At 37.1% G+C, this 15,910-nt stretch overlaps 1 long non-coding RNA gene across 1 annotated transcript in view; it reads left to right on the forward strand.

Moving 5' to 3' along the window:
* The window catches only part of LOC105506131, a 21,031-nt gene extending 17,059 nt beyond the window's left edge, over positions 1 to 3,972 (forward strand). Inside the window, exon 2 of the long non-coding RNA XR_001000875.1 lies at positions 3,747 to 3,972. This is a non-coding gene — a long non-coding RNA (uncharacterized LOC105506131). The remainder of the gene's footprint in view (positions 1 to 3,746) is intronic.
* Positions 3,973 to 15,910: the final 11,938 nt, after the last annotated feature.

A 15,910-nucleotide genomic window follows, 5' to 3' on the forward strand; every position in this document is an offset into this window, starting at 1 on the left:
TGAGACAAGGTCTGGTTCTATCTATCGCCCAGGCTGGAGTGCAATGGCACAATCTCAGCTCACTGCAACCTCTGTACCCCTCTATCTACGAGGCTCAAGCTATCCTCCCGCCTCAACTTCCCAAGTTGCTGGAACTATAGGCATAAGCCACAATGTCTAGCTAATTTTTGTATTTTTTGTAGAGATGGTGTTTTGCCATATTGCCCAGGCTGGTCTCAAACTCCTAGGCTCAAGTGATCCACCCCTCAGCCTCCCAAAGTACTGAGATTATAGGTGTGAGCCACCACACCCAGCCTATCCTTCACACATCTTTAACCTAATACGATAGTACTTGAAGTCAGCATCTTCTATTGTAAAGCACAAATGACAAGCCATTTGTTATGCAATGGTATAAATATCTCCAATGTTTCATTAGGATAAGCACTAAGAAGAAAGATAAGCATGGATATAGTAGCACGGCACATCACACTGCCACATCAGATTGCATCTCTCCAGTTAACATGTCATGACATGCGATGTGGAATCTTTGCATTTTAATGTATTCATTTCATCAATATTTCCTTTTTGGTAGTTTATTTAAGAAATCCTTCATTACGTTATTCTCCTTCAATTTCTCCAAATACCTAATTTAATTAATTTGTAGATTATGAATATAAAATATTATTTGTGGAATATTAGTTTCCCAAATATTAACAGAAATTAGGTATGTGTGTGGGATGGGAGGTGGGCCAATTAGTTTGGGAAACTAATATCTTTATTATAGAACTTCTCAGTCTCTATTTTGCTAATTTGCAGTGTGACTTTCCTACAAAGGATACAGTGTGTGGCATTTTTCAAATGCTATGAATTTTTCAAATGACCATGACACCTTTTTCTTTTGCTGCATTGGTTTTGTTTCATAATTTGCCATGTGCCTTGGAACATCCCCTGGGAAATGGTGTTTTCATCTGTAACAGCACAATGCCCTCCAGAGGGCAGCAGATTCCCTTGGCATATGGCCAATCATCTATTCATTGAACAGATTGATGAGGGACCTAGAGCATGTTATATTATTATTCCAGTCAGGGATATAAAATTTCTAGTTTCTGTAACAGAGACAGGCATTAAAATTTAGCTCAAGGTTGATAATAAAATAAATTATTGGCACTGAGATATAATACAAAAAAACCTAATCATGTCTCTGATGGATTACAATGGCATACATTGTATTGTAAAGTCTAGATCATGTCTTCTATTTTTCCTCTTAGGCTCAATCAAACAACAAATATCAGCTGAGTGCTCCATAAGGAATAAGATGAACTATTACCATTAGTTCATTTCTCAAGGAACTTACTAAGAGATCAGAGAGATAATTAGATAAGGCAACACATTAATTCATTGAATTTCATTGACTGCAAATCAGAATCACTGGGGGGCACTTTTAAATAATAATAATGCTCAAAACTCACCCAAGAACGTTAAATTTGAATCTTTGTGTTTGGTTCCAGGCATGAGACTATTTTTTTTAAATTATAGTTTAAGTTCTAGGGTACATGTATACATGTGCCATGTTGGTTTGTTGCACCCATTAACTCATCATTTACATTAGGTATTTCTCCTAATGCTATCCCTCCCCCAACCCCCCACCTCCCGACAGACCCCGGTGTGTGATGTTCCCCTTCCTGTGTCCAAGTGATCTCATTGTTCAATTCCCACCTATGAGTGAGAACATGCGGTGTTTGGTTTTCTGTCCTTGTGACAGTTTGCTCAGAATGATGGTTTCCAGCTTCATCCATGTCCCTACAAAGGACATGAACTCATCCTTTTTTATGGCTGCATAGTATTCCATGGTGTATATGTGCCACATTTTCTTAATCCAGTCTGTCACTGATGGACATTTGGGTTGGTTCCAAGTCTTTGACATTGTGAATAGTGCTGCAATGAACATATGTGTGCATGTGTCTTTATAGTAGCATGATTTATAATCCTTTGGATATATATACCCAGTAATGGGATCGCTGGATCAAATGGTATTTCTAGTTCTATATCCTTGAGGAATCACCACACTGTCTTCCACAATAGTTGAACTAGTTTACACTCCCACCAACAGTGTAAAAGTGTTCCTATTTCTCCACATCCTCTCCAGCACCTGTTGTTTCCTGACTTCTTAATGATCGCCATTCTGACTGGTGTAAGATGGTATCTCATTGTGGTTTTGATTTGCATTTCTCTGATGGCCAGTGATGATGAGCATTTTTTCATATGTCTGTTGGTGCATAAACGTCTTCTTTTGAGAAGTGTCTTTTCCATATCCTTCTAGGCATGAGATTTTAAAAACATGTTTTCAGGTGATTCTAATGAGTGGCCAGGGTTGAGACTTGCATTAAGAGGATAAAAAAGTATTTTTAGAAAGAGGTTTCTGACCTTTTCAAGCAGGTGGAGGAATTTAGAATTCTTTTCCCAGGGAGAATGTTTAAAATGTAGAAGAGCACAAAAAAGACAATGGTCATTCTTACATCCTCTGTCCAAAGTTAAACTTTGTTAACATCTTTATTCTTCCTTAGCCATCAGAATTGCAAACAACAAAATCATACAAAACCCACACTATACAGTTCCTAAACTTAACTTTAGAAAACATTTCCTAGGAGAGCAAAAGACATCATTTTTTCAATCTCCAAAAATGCTTTATAGCTCACCCTAGTTAACAAATAGTCTGGCATATTCCAAATAGATCCACTGGGCCATGGACCTCATCTAACAAAGATGAATTCCGTTCATTTGCTCTGTGAATAGAGCTAAGAGGCTTATTTGTGCAAAGACTAACTGATGAGGTGGAAGAAGAGAGAGCAAGACAGCAAGAAAATATTAGTGAATATATATCTTCCAATTGCAAAGAGATATGGAGCAAGCACCTGCCTAGATGGAAGGAATGAGAACTATAGGCTATAGTTATGGATGGGAGGTTTTCTTTGTGCAAAATTAACTAGCTTATAGTGGGAAGTGAGTGGATGGAAATGTGTCTCATTAACATCATGTTCGAACTTACCATAAGCTCAGTGAGGGTCAATAACCTGATAGGATGGCTGTTTTTAAGGCATCATAGGACTGAAGATGACTTCCTGACAGCAGTTAAAAATCTTTGAACCAGAAGACAATTTTGAAAACAAAATACAAGCAGAAATATGTCCTCTGACAGCAGATAGGTATTTTAAGCAATGGATCTGATCTGTATTTTGCAAAAGGCTCTAGAAATTAAACCAGAAATGCTTCACTAGGTCTAATGAAGTATATCTTGAATGATCCAGAGGAAGATATTATTGTCATCCCCATTTAACAGATGAAGTATCTAAAATCAAAGAAACTGACTGATTTTCCCTAGACCACAAGCTAATAAGTAGCCAACTGGGATTTGAAACCAGACACACTGATTGGGTCCATAGTCTGTGTGCTTAACCACTGCATGGTACTGCCTCATAACTTACAGAAAAATAATTCACATTGCAATACAGAAAACCTATATATTTACACATTACATTTATTACCCATTCTAAAAATTTGGGATATTACTAGTAATCAATGGTGTCTATAATTTTAGTTGATACATATGTTTATACAGACATGATATCAATTATTATAATCAACACACAATTGGTATATAAAACAATGGTACATCTTTGAAACAGAGTAAAATAAATCTCATAGGCACTTATACTTGTTCTTTCTCTTAGGGAAATGTTTGTGAACCCAGAAACCCTTTTCTTTTCTAGGAAAAGTGATGAATTAATTACAAATTTCTGCAAATGGAAGTTCACTCATTTATTTGGCCACCAAATATTTTTTGAGTTTGGAGATCAAAGTAGTAGAGTCTCAACTCTGAAGAGTCAGACAGACCTGGGTGGAATCCTGGCCACACCATTTTCAAGCTATGTAACCTTGAAGAAAATCTGTAATCTCTCTAAACCTCAACAAAATGAAAATGCTCACTGTCTTATATAGGTTTATTGTGACGATTTAATGCAATAATTCATTTAAGGGATAATACCTGTTTGGCATATTAAAAATGCCATCTATTAGTATCGTTATTTAAAAACCTGTTAAATATCCCCATTTTGTTACAGTGTTCTAAGGTTTGTTAACGACCTTAGAGCAATGAAATAAGGATATAATTTTGCCCTCATAAACTTATATCCTCATAGAAAAAGACACAATTATTATTGTGTTCATGTGGTGATGACCAGGCAAGTCACTTAAGAGTTTGAAGACAAATAAGATGCCTTATCTAATGGTTAAAATCTTATTAAAGAAAATCTCTTTGAAAGTAGCTTATATTTTTATAAGATAAAGCATTTCTATATGTGGTCTAGAAAAAGATTTAAAGTAGGTAATCCAAAATGATTTGTTGAATCAAATTGTACTGCATGTCTTTCCTTTCTAATTTGCTATGAGTTAGGAACCACAAGAAGCCTTTTCCAAACAGTTATTTTAAAAAAGTTTTGTGCTGGGCGCAGTGGTTCATGGCTGTAATCCCAGCACTTTGGGACGCCGAGGCAGGTGGATCACTTGAACTTAGGAGTTTGAGACCAGTCTGGACAACATGGTGAGACTCGTCTCTAAAAAAAATACAAAAATCAGCTGGGCGCGGTGGTGTATGTCTGTAGTCTCAGCTACTCTGGAGGCTGAGGTGGGAGGATAGCTTGAGCCTAGGAGCTGGAGGTTGCAGTGAACTGAGACTGTACCACTGCACTCCAGCCTGGGCAACAGAGACAAACTCTGTCTCAAAAAAAAAAAGTAAAGTAAGATAAAAATAAAAAATAGTTTTCCTTTAACAATCCTACTACAGAATCACAGGAAATTTTAAAATATCAAATATATAGCATCTACCTTCCAATTACACATTCAGATGTTTTCACTCATTGCCATATGTGTTATCATCACATATTAACTGTTATCTTTTATCACTATTATAATTGTCTTTTATTACCAACTATATGCTAACATGCCAAAAAATTCAACTTACCACATAAGGTGGATGAAACCCCGATAATCAATTCACAGTGATCGTTTACCTTCCGCTAACAAGCCTTTATGTAAGACAAGAACAAGAGACGGTGAAGTGGTTTAATGGCTCGGTTTCTGCAGATCAGTGAGAACTGGAAGAGTCATGGTGGTTGACTCTTACCCTACTGGCTAAAGAGTGGCTAGGTCAGGGCAGGTTTTCTGGTCCTAATGTAAGGCCATGATCCACCTATGAAATGCTCCTGGCTTCAGTTTCCTTATTTGAAAATTAAGCATAAAGTATCGTTTTGTGAACACATAAGTAATATAGACTGATTTCTGAATATTTGGAAAATACAGACAAACATAAAAGTAAAAGTAATCTATAATCTTATCATCCACAGAAAACCATTATTAATATTTTGACATATTTCTCTTTAGAAAGAGGAAAAGAGAAAGGCAGGAAAACACACATATATACAAATTAGGAATGGGCTATAACCAGATGTATAGATGAAATCAACAAGTAGGAGAATACTTATTATTACTTTAAAAAATAAATTACAAGATATGAATGATTTTGGGAAAAGTATAAATTACCACAACAGCAGGAAACATGAATATATCTATAATTATGAAAAAAAAACCCTGAAATCATTTGCAGAAATTTTCTTCCATGAGGTAGGAATTGCATATCCATATCCAATCCATTGCAATTTCTCTTTTACAGAATGGGGAAACTTGAAAAGCTACATTATCAAGTCACCGGCAGAGGTAGGACTTGTCCGTCATTTTCATTATCATAATCACCATTCTCTAAGTAGATCTGGCCTCCAACAAGAATAAGTTCATATGACAATAGGGAAGTCATTTAATAATCAGTAACCTGGGACCTACTATGTGCTAGGTGCTCTTCTGGGTACAAAAAATGCAATGGTGGGCTGGGCGTGGTGGCTCACACCTGTAATCCCAGCACTCTGGGAGGCCATTGCGGGCGGGTCACGAAGTCAGGAGTTCAAGACCAGCCTGACCAACATGGTGAAACCCCGTCTCTACTAAAAATACAAAAATTAGCCAGGCATAGTGGCACACACTTGTAATGCCAGCTACTCAGGAGGCTGAGGCAGGAGAATCGCTTGAATCGGGAGGCAGAGGTTGCAGTGAGCCGAGATCACACCACTGCACTCCAGCCTGGGCGACAGAAACTCTGTCTCAAAAAAAAAAAAAAAAAAAGAAAGAAAGAAAAGAAAAGAAATGCAGTGGTGAATAAGTATAGATCCTGTGTTCAAGGAGCTTCTAATTGAGTCAAGACAAATAATTCTACAAACTATATGGCAACATGTGAATGGTTATAACAGGTAGAAACAAGTATTGTCAGAACCCAGAGGAAGAAGTGATGCCATGGGTGACAGGGAAGGGTTCATACTGAAGGTACGATTTGGGCCAGCTCTCGAAGGGCAGGTAGGGAAGAGAGAGAAAGGTATTCCATGCCGAGGAAGCAGCATGTGTGAAAGCCACATACTATAGATAATCTATACGTTCATTGACTTCTTCACTACTTCTCTCTTTAAGAACAATGCAAGGGGACATTACGCTGCATTTGACCAAAGGCAGTCATTCTTGGCAGCGTCCTTTCCTTCTTCCATCATGACAAAACTGCTGTTAGGTCACATTAAAATAGTAGCAGTCTTTGGCAGAAACCTACTGTATGCTTCCTTAATGAGTTGTCAGAGGTTCTGCAGTGCCATTTGTCTTCTAAGCTAGTTTTTATGAAGGCTGTCAGTAAAGGGTAAAGATGGGGATACGCAATATATTCACCAGTCAGCGGGGGGCTGAGAATCTGTTCATTCAGAATCAGCAGGGGACCGTGGGAAAATGTCTATTCTTTAAGCATGCCTCTGAAGGACTACCATTCAAAAGACGGGGTGAGGTTTGTAAGAAGCTAAGAAAGTCTTCCTCTAATTTAAACTCCCAGGAGTCTCTGCAGGCCCTCTGTCTGCTTACAGACAGGGAATGAAATAAAGCCTAGCAGACCTTCTACCATCAGAATGATCTTAATTTTGACCACTCACCAAAACATAATTCAGAGATCAACAGATGAATCTGATACTATCCAGAAGGTCATGTGTATGGGTAATTAAGTTGACAGTCACAGATCTCAAAATAATTCCCACTCAGGCTGCAACATAGGAATTTCACTGTCTCACTGAGGCTATGAACTATATGAAGCATTAAGAATTGAGGTGCTTGTTTTGTTTTGTTGTTTGTTTCTTCCTGAAGTTCTTACAGTTTGGGTTAGAAGAGCTAAGGAGTAAAGTTTGGAGGCAGACAGATTCTGGCTCTGTGACTTGTTCTCTGTGAAACCTTGAGCAAGTTACTTAGGAATTCTAGCTAATAATACCTGTTTTATAGAGTGGCTGTAAGGATTAAATGAGATAATGAATGTAAAGCATTGGCACAGAAGTGCTTAATAAATGGCAATCATCATGATGAATATTATTTTTCTGTATATGCAAGAGCAGTCTAGACTTTCTCTAAAACAGAATATGTACCTATAGGGAGATGAAAACTTTTATTAAATATAAATAATTATGGATAAATGAATAAGTAAAATATTTTATACCAGCATATTTTGTCTTCTGTACTATCCATAATATCTAGCCTGCTTTCTATAATCAGGTCATCAGGCAGAAAGCTGAACCAGTTTTCATTTATCTTCTTAATCTATCACACTTCTGCTTGCTCCACGCTACTTTGAAATCAAGTGTAAGTATTAGCATGCTTGCAAAACCTCATTTTACAGTGTATGGTTTTAAAATAATTATATTGCACCATCTCACGTCCTCAACATGTGTGGGAAACTGCTGAAAGCTTTACCTACAAAAAGACTTCATTGTTACTTAAACTGAAAAGCTAGCCTGCCCTTTATTTTGACTATTTGTATAAACTACTTGTATAATTGAAAGCATAGTCACAAATCAAAGAATATTCTTTATTTTAATCTTCATTCTTTCCAGTTATTAATTTAAACTATAAGAAAATAATACCATCTTGGTTGGGCACAGTGGCTCACGCCTGGAATCCCAGCACTTTGGGAGGCCAAGATGGGTGGAACACTTGAGGTCAGGAGTTTGAGACCGAACTGGCCAACATGGTGAAATACCGTCTCTACTAAAAATACAAAAATTAGCCAGGCATGGTGGTGCACACCTGTAATCCAGCTACTAGAGAGGCTGAGGCACGAGAATCACTAGAACCCAGAGGTGGAGGTTGCAGTGAGCCGAGACCACGCCTCTGCACTCCAGCCTGGGTAACAGAGCAAGACTCTGTCAAAAAGAGAAAGAGAAAGAGAGGAAGGAAGGAAGGAAAGAAGGAAGGAAGGAAGGAAGGAAGGAAGGAAGGAAGGAAGGAAGGAAGGAAGGAAGGAAAGAAGGAAGGAAGGAAGGAAGGAAGAGGAAATAATACTATCTTAAAGTTGGAAAGATCCCTAAGACTATCGCTCAATCCCTGAATTTGACTAATGCAAAACTAAGGCCTGAATAGGTCAAGGGACTTATGCAAATATCAATGGAACCAAGTTTAATATTTTAAAATTTTTGTTTTCTGTATTGCAGCAGCTATACCTAATATATCCTGATAATTGCTAGAAATAAATAATGGAAGTAATTTTGAATGGAATAAACCTGACTTTTTCTATCTTAATTGGTATTCACATCTAAGGACAAATATCAGCTATTTGGAACATGGTGAATAATGTTATGAATAACGTTAAGTGCCTCATTTCTCAAGATAATAATGGATCACATTATTTCTATGATGCATGGAAAAATGTTCTCTAGTACCTTAAAAGCTAAAGTACTACTCAGGAATCTTCATTTTAGGCATTGGATAGAATTGGATGCAGAATCATATCTGGCTTTGGGAAATTTCATGTTACCTTGCATGCAATTAATACATCCGTCAAATATTTGCCTATATTGTCTTGTTCACTGTAACTACAGCATATATTGGTACAACAAGATGAAAGAAAATAATAATTCTTAACAGAAGATACTCTTTCTGTATGGGAATAACACAGAATTGCTATTTTTCTGCAAGTCAGTTGATGTCACTCTATAAAACATGCAGTAATTATGATAAACTTCTTAACCTTATACTTCAGCAATTTTTTAGCCATACACATTCAGTCATGCATGTAAAGCTGTCATTTCCAATCTAGACTATTTCTGATTAGTCTTAGGTCTTCTGCAGCAATGCCAATCAGAGTAATTATGTTATCACTGTTCTGACAATTAAATGCTCTATTTGTTTACTACTGAAAGCACAATTGATCTGGTACATAGTTAAGTTACAAATAGTTCTGTGTCTGATATTAATGAATGCCCATAATGCATTTTTCCCAAGTTATTTCTTCAAAGTTAAAATGGCACAAGTTACAATAGAAATTCTTCCCCTTAAAATCAATGGTTCTCAACTATGGATAACTTCACCTCCCGGGGGACATTTGGCAATGTCCAGAGACATTTTTGATTTTCAGGATGGGGTGGGGGTGAGAGAGGGTGGAGATGCTATTGGCATCTAATGAGTAGAGGCCAAGGATGCTGCTAAACACCCTACAGTATACAGGACAGATCCTACCACCACTCCAACAAGAATTATTCAGTCCAAAATGTCAACAGTTAAAAAGTTCCGGAGGCAGATGGTGGTGATGGTTGCACAATAATGTCAACTTAATGTTACTGAACTGTATACTTAAAATGATTAAATGGTAAGTTTTACATTATGTATATTTTTACCACAATAAAAATAAATAAATAGTGCTGAGATTGTGAGCTTTAAACCATTGAGAGTCCTTGTGTAATGAAAGTATTTCAGTACTGCTAGGGAAACCAAAAGGTACTCTGTACCTGGTAAAATGCCATTCACAAAGCAAACAACCTTACTTTTTTCTTGTAAATCACATTTTGTTTTCCTTGATTGGCTTCCAAATTTCTTTCAGGCACTAGTCAATGATCCTAAACAATAGTTTCCTTCCCTGAATGCATACATAAATGAAAACAAAAACTATAATTAGGGTCTTTGTTTTTGGCTTAAGCTAGTTTGACTTAGATTTCTGTTATATGCAACCGAAACTCTTGACAAGTAGACAAAGCAGCAAAGAAACGTGGACAAACAAATTTTGTTTCACAGAAAATAAGAAAACTTAAAAGTCACATGGGTTGCATGGAAAGGAAAGAAAAACAAAACAATAAGAAGCAACGTGCTGCTAACAAGAGCACGAAGAGAGCAGGAAAGATACTGTATTAGTCAGGCTTCTCTAGAGGGACAGAACTAATAGGATAGATGTACATATAAAGAGGAGTTTGTTAAGGAGTATTAACTCACACAATCACAAGGTGAGGTCCCACAATAGGCTGTCTGCAAGCTGAGGAGCAAGGAAGCCAGTCCAAGTCCCAAAGCTGAAGACAATGTTCAAAGACAGCAAGCATCCAGCATGGGAGAAAGATGCAGGCTGGAGGACTAAGCCAGTTCTAGTCTTTCCATGTTTTTCTGTCTGCTTTTATTCTGGCTGTGCTGACAGCTGATAGATGGAGCCCACCCAGATTGAGGGTGGGTCTGCCTTTCCCAGTCCAATAACTCAAATTGAATCTCCTTTGGCAACACTCTCGCAGACACACCCAGGAACAATACTTTGCATCCTTCAATCCAATCAAGTTGACACTCAGTATTAACTATCACAGATGTGTTCACTTTTTCTGGTTTTAGTCACAAAGAAAGATGCAAGTGCACACTCAACAATGTTCCACGAATAAGATCTATCTAGTGCTACCTCATCCTAGGCTTCTTCAGATCCACCATCTCCCTACTTTATAACAATCCCACTTGTGTCCACAGTTAGAGACAGCAATAATTAGTCACTTCACTGAAGTAGTTTAACTTCCTGTTTTTATCAGCAACTTTTCTTCTCTAGTTTAGTCAATGGTAATTAAAATACTTCTACTGGAACCGCACATACGATTAATAACTCTTACTGAAGCTGAATTAGAGCATATCAGTCAAACCATTACCCTTCAAAAGTTTGGATATAATACAAATGAAAATGAAGCTCTAAAATTGGAATGCAATGATTAAAATCAACGGTTCCTTCTCACTTATAGCCACATCATAAAAATAAGTATTTTGCACAACTTCTACTAAAATGACCTTTTCTTCGTTCTGTAATGACAAACTGAAAAAAAGGAGGTTGTCAATCTGTCAAAACAAGAGTTTTTAGTCATCTGTGTAGAAAAATCCTTGTCACAACACTGTAAGAATTTTAATACACAAAAGAGATAGGAAGAAGAATATATAGTAAAATATTTTAATGACATCAGGTGTAGAAAAATTTAAAGAAAACAAGAAGTAGAAACTATAAAAGAAAATTAAGGCATCAGAAACATTACAACTAAAACTTTCTGTATGGCAGAGACCCTACTGCCTTACTCTGGGACACTGTTTCTCAGAAGCACACAGGCAGCACCTGGAGAGCTTTGAAAAGCACTAATCCTAGGTTATACCTCCCAAAATCCTGATTTTAATTGGTTGAAGGTACAGCCAAGGTACTTAGAGTTTTAAAAGCTCCCCAAGAGAGTCTAATGTACAGCCAATGTTGAGAACCATTAGTCTAGGAAAAGAAAGTTATAATAATCTACAAAGCATTTTTTATCCAGAATTATAAAGTCTTATAGGTCAATGAGAAAAATTCAAAGAACTCAAATAAAAACGAGCAAGATTTGAATACGCAATCAACTGAAGAGAAAACTCAGACCAATAAACAAACACAACAATACTCAATTTTCTAGTAGTCAGGAAAATTTAAAAATCCAAATTAAAACAAGATACCAATTCACACTAAGCAGATTGGCAACATTAAAACGTTTGTAAGTACCAAAGACTGGTAAGGGTATCAAGCAACAAGAACTCTCAAAGCTGCTGGTGGGGGTATAAACTGGTATAAACTGGTACAACCCTATGACAGTTAATTTCGTTGTTTTTTTTTTTTTGAGATGGAGTCTCGCTCTGTCACCCAGGCAGGAGTGCAGTGGCATGATCTCGGCTCACTGCAACCCTTGCCTCCCAGGTTCAAGTGATTCTCCTGCCTCAGCCTCCCGAGTAGCTGGGATTATAGGTGCCCACCACTATGCCTGGCTAATTTTTGGAATTTTGGTAGAGATGAGTTTTTGCCATGTCGGCCAGGCTGGTCTCAAACTCCTGACCTCAACAGATCCACTCGCCTCAGCCTCCCAAAATGCTGGGATTACAGGTATGAGCCATTACGCCCGGCAATTATAGGTAATTTTATGTCGGCTTGGTTAAGCTGAGATGCCCAGTTGTTCGGTCAAATATGAGTCTAAACGTTGTTGCAAACGTACTTTTTTAGATGTGATTAACATTTAAATCAATAGACATTGAGTAAAGTCGATTACCCTCCATAATGTGGGTGGGCCTCTTCCAATCAGTTGAGGGGCTTATGAGCAAAGACTCAAGAAAGAATAATTTTTCTCAAGACTCTAACATCAAAGCTCTGCCTGAGTTTCCCATTTGCTGGACCACCTTGCAGGTTTCAAACTCAAGACTACAACAGCAACTCTTACCTGAATGTCCAGCCTGCTGACCCACCCCACCACACCCACAATCATGTGAGCCAATTCTATAAAATAATCTATATAAATATCTATATTTACATCTGTAGACATATTCATACTCATGTCTATATATCTCTATCCTCTTGATTCTGTTTCTCTGGAGAACCCTGATTAATATAAACTAACTTTAAAGAACAATTCAGCAATATCTAGAAAAGTTGAAGATGGGTATAGTCAATTTCAATTCCAGGTATATAACCTGTAGTCCTTCTCAAAGGGACAGTTGGGAAATGGGATGTGGATGTGGGACTCCTCTATCTTTTTTGAAATTTGGGGGTAAAGGGGCAAAGCAAATATGGCAAAATGTTACAGCGTTTTAAAACAGGGATGGAGTATGTTTTACATTGTCATACTATTTTTGGCATTTTTGTGCAGTTTGAAATACTCCATAATTTAAATGAAAGCTATTTAAAAGCAACTGGTGTTAAACATGGTGGTGATGGAAGTGGCCCCAACCAGTAAGCCAAACCCATGTAATCAAGATCAAAGTGACAGAGAGCATACCCAGCAGAGGGCAGGGATGGGAGAGGAATGTATTGCAGTGGAAAGCAAGTAACACTCAAGAGAGCCCAAAGACTTCTCAAAGTCCCTTAATGAACAAAAATTTCCTTTGACTTCTAAGATGGTTAGCTCATCATTAACCGTCCAGGGAAAGAATAGAAATCTGGCAGACAACATGATACCCTCAGGACATCACTGATGACACTAACCTTCATGATTAAGGCAATGGCTTCCAGGTTTCTCCACTGTCAAGTTACTGTCTTCCTCTTTTCCTGGGAAAGATGATCATATTTAAAAATAATTTATTGAAAATAATTTAATAAATGAATTTGCTATCCAATCAGAAGAACACTTGGATTTAAAAATAATTTATTGAAAATAATTAAATAAATGAACTTGTTATCCAATCAGAAGAACACCTGGATGATTATTGCATTGCAGTGGGTTTTATCAGAAGTTGAAAAAAGATGGCACCCAGCAAGAAAAACTATACAAGGAATGGAGTGGGGGGAAGGTAGAAAAAAAATAAGCAAACGATGTTGCCCATTTCTCTTCTGTTCATTGCTTTTCTACTCCCCCTTCCTTTCTTGGTCTTGAAAGTCTTTTTTTCTTCCTCTTGTTAACTGGCTCCTGCTAGGTCCAGGTAGGAAGGAACCATGTCTCTATTTGTTAATCATTGTATTCCCAGAGCTTATAATGCAGTCAGTGAGAAATGGATACTTACTGAAGAATGGGAAAGAAAGAGGAGAGAAGTGATAGAAAGGGAAAGAAGAAACTGTAAGATAAAAGATGGGAGAAAGGAAGGAACTTACTGATCATACCAGACTATTAATGTATTTCTTAACATTTATTTTATTTATGTTCCATGACCTCAATAATATTAAGCTATATTGATTCAGGATAGTTTCTGTAAGTTTTTTTCTAAAATTAGATTGTTTTCTTACTTGATGTTGCCCTATATTTACATTTGTTTTCTATTGAGCATTGCCCTGAATAAATAGAAGATTTACTGTCAGTTTCAACCTAAAGCAATTAATTTTAAACAGTGAATTTTCTAGCTTTCTATGAAATGAATGGAAGATACCATTTCTGGTAAGCAAAACTTTTGGCTACCCTCAAAATATGTATCATTTTATATTAGATCATGATATTCTTCTTTGCCCCTATATTGGTCCCTTCTCTGGTGATGAACCAGTAAGAAAATTATCAAAATAAAAACCATAAAAACCATGTTAATATATTTACTGAATCACAAGACCTCAAGATTGAAAGAAACCTTCAGAATCTTTTTACCCATCAGACACTTGCATCACCTCTACATCCCAGTAAGTGTTTTCTCCTTAAAATGGCAAGGGAATATAATATATATATATAATATTCTTCTATATGTATACTGTTCGTATTTATAAAAGATATATTCCTTTCTAAGTAGGACCTGGCCTGGCCAAAATACTTCAAAGGTAATCTGACTGGTACACAATCTAGTAGGATTACCAATCCCTTTTTTTACTTATTCATTAAAAATAGAATCATTGTGTATGATGTACATGGCATTTGTTTAGGTACTGGATATCCAGCAGTGAATTAAAAAGCCATTTTTTTCATATATATCAAGGAAGAGAAACAGAGGAATATATATATACACACACACACATATATACACATACATATATTTGTTTAGGTACTGGATATCCAGCAGTGAATTAAAAAGCCAATTCTTTCATATATATCAAGGAAGAGAAATGGAGGAAAAAATATATATATATATACACACACACACACACACATACACATACATATATTCCTCCATTTCTCTTCCTTGATATATGTGAAAGAACTGGCTTTTTATTTCACTGCTGGATATCCAGTACCTAAACAAATGCCATGTATGTGTATATATGTGTATATGTGTGTGTGTATATATATATAGAGAGAGAGAAGAAGCCTATTCAATTCTTTTTTTTTTTTTTTTTTTTTTGGGCAAAAACACAATCTGTCTTCCAGTGGCCGGATCTCAGCTCACTGCAAGCTCCGCCTCCCGGGTTTACGCCATTCTCCTGCCTCAGCCTCCCGAGTAGCTGGGACTACAGGCGCCCGCCACCTCGCCCGGCTAGTTTTTTGTATTTTTTTTTTAGTAGAGACGGGGTTTCACCGTGTTAGCCAGGATGGTCTCGATCTCCTGACCTCGTGATCCGCCCGTCTCGGCCTCCCAAAGTGCTGGGATTACAGGCTTGAGCCACCGCGCCCGGCAGCCTATTCAATTCTTAATGCAGCTCTAAATGCGAACAAGCTCTTTCTTAGGCTGAGCAAAATTCAACAATTTCCATCCTTTGGCACAGGTTATAAGCCTGAATATTTTTCATATGAAAGGCTTTTTAATGTTTTGAGAGAGTTGAATATTTTAAGATAGACAAGCTTTCCTATCCCTAACTTCCTTCTCTTTTCCAAACCAAACAATCAGAGTTTCTTCAAGCATTCTGCCCAGAACACACTTAAAAGACCACTTGTCAGTGTGTCAATATTCCTCTCCAAGTAGGACCTGGTCTGACCGGAATACTTCAGAGGTGATCTGACTGGTACATAATATAGCAGGATTACCAATCCCTTTGTTTTACTTATTCATTAAAAATACAATTATTGATTATAATGTACATGGCATTTGCTTAGGCCCTGGATATCCAGCAATGAATTAAAAAGCCAATTCCTGACCTCATAGACCTTGTATTTTACTGAAGGCAAACATATAATAA

The sequence above is a fragment of the Colobus angolensis genome, unplaced genomic scaffold (assembly GCF_000951035.1).
Source record: "Colobus angolensis palliatus isolate OR3802 unplaced genomic scaffold, Cang.pa_1.0 Scaffold10, whole genome shotgun sequence".
Classification (NCBI taxonomy): domain Eukaryota; kingdom Metazoa; phylum Chordata; class Mammalia; order Primates; family Cercopithecidae; genus Colobus; species Colobus angolensis.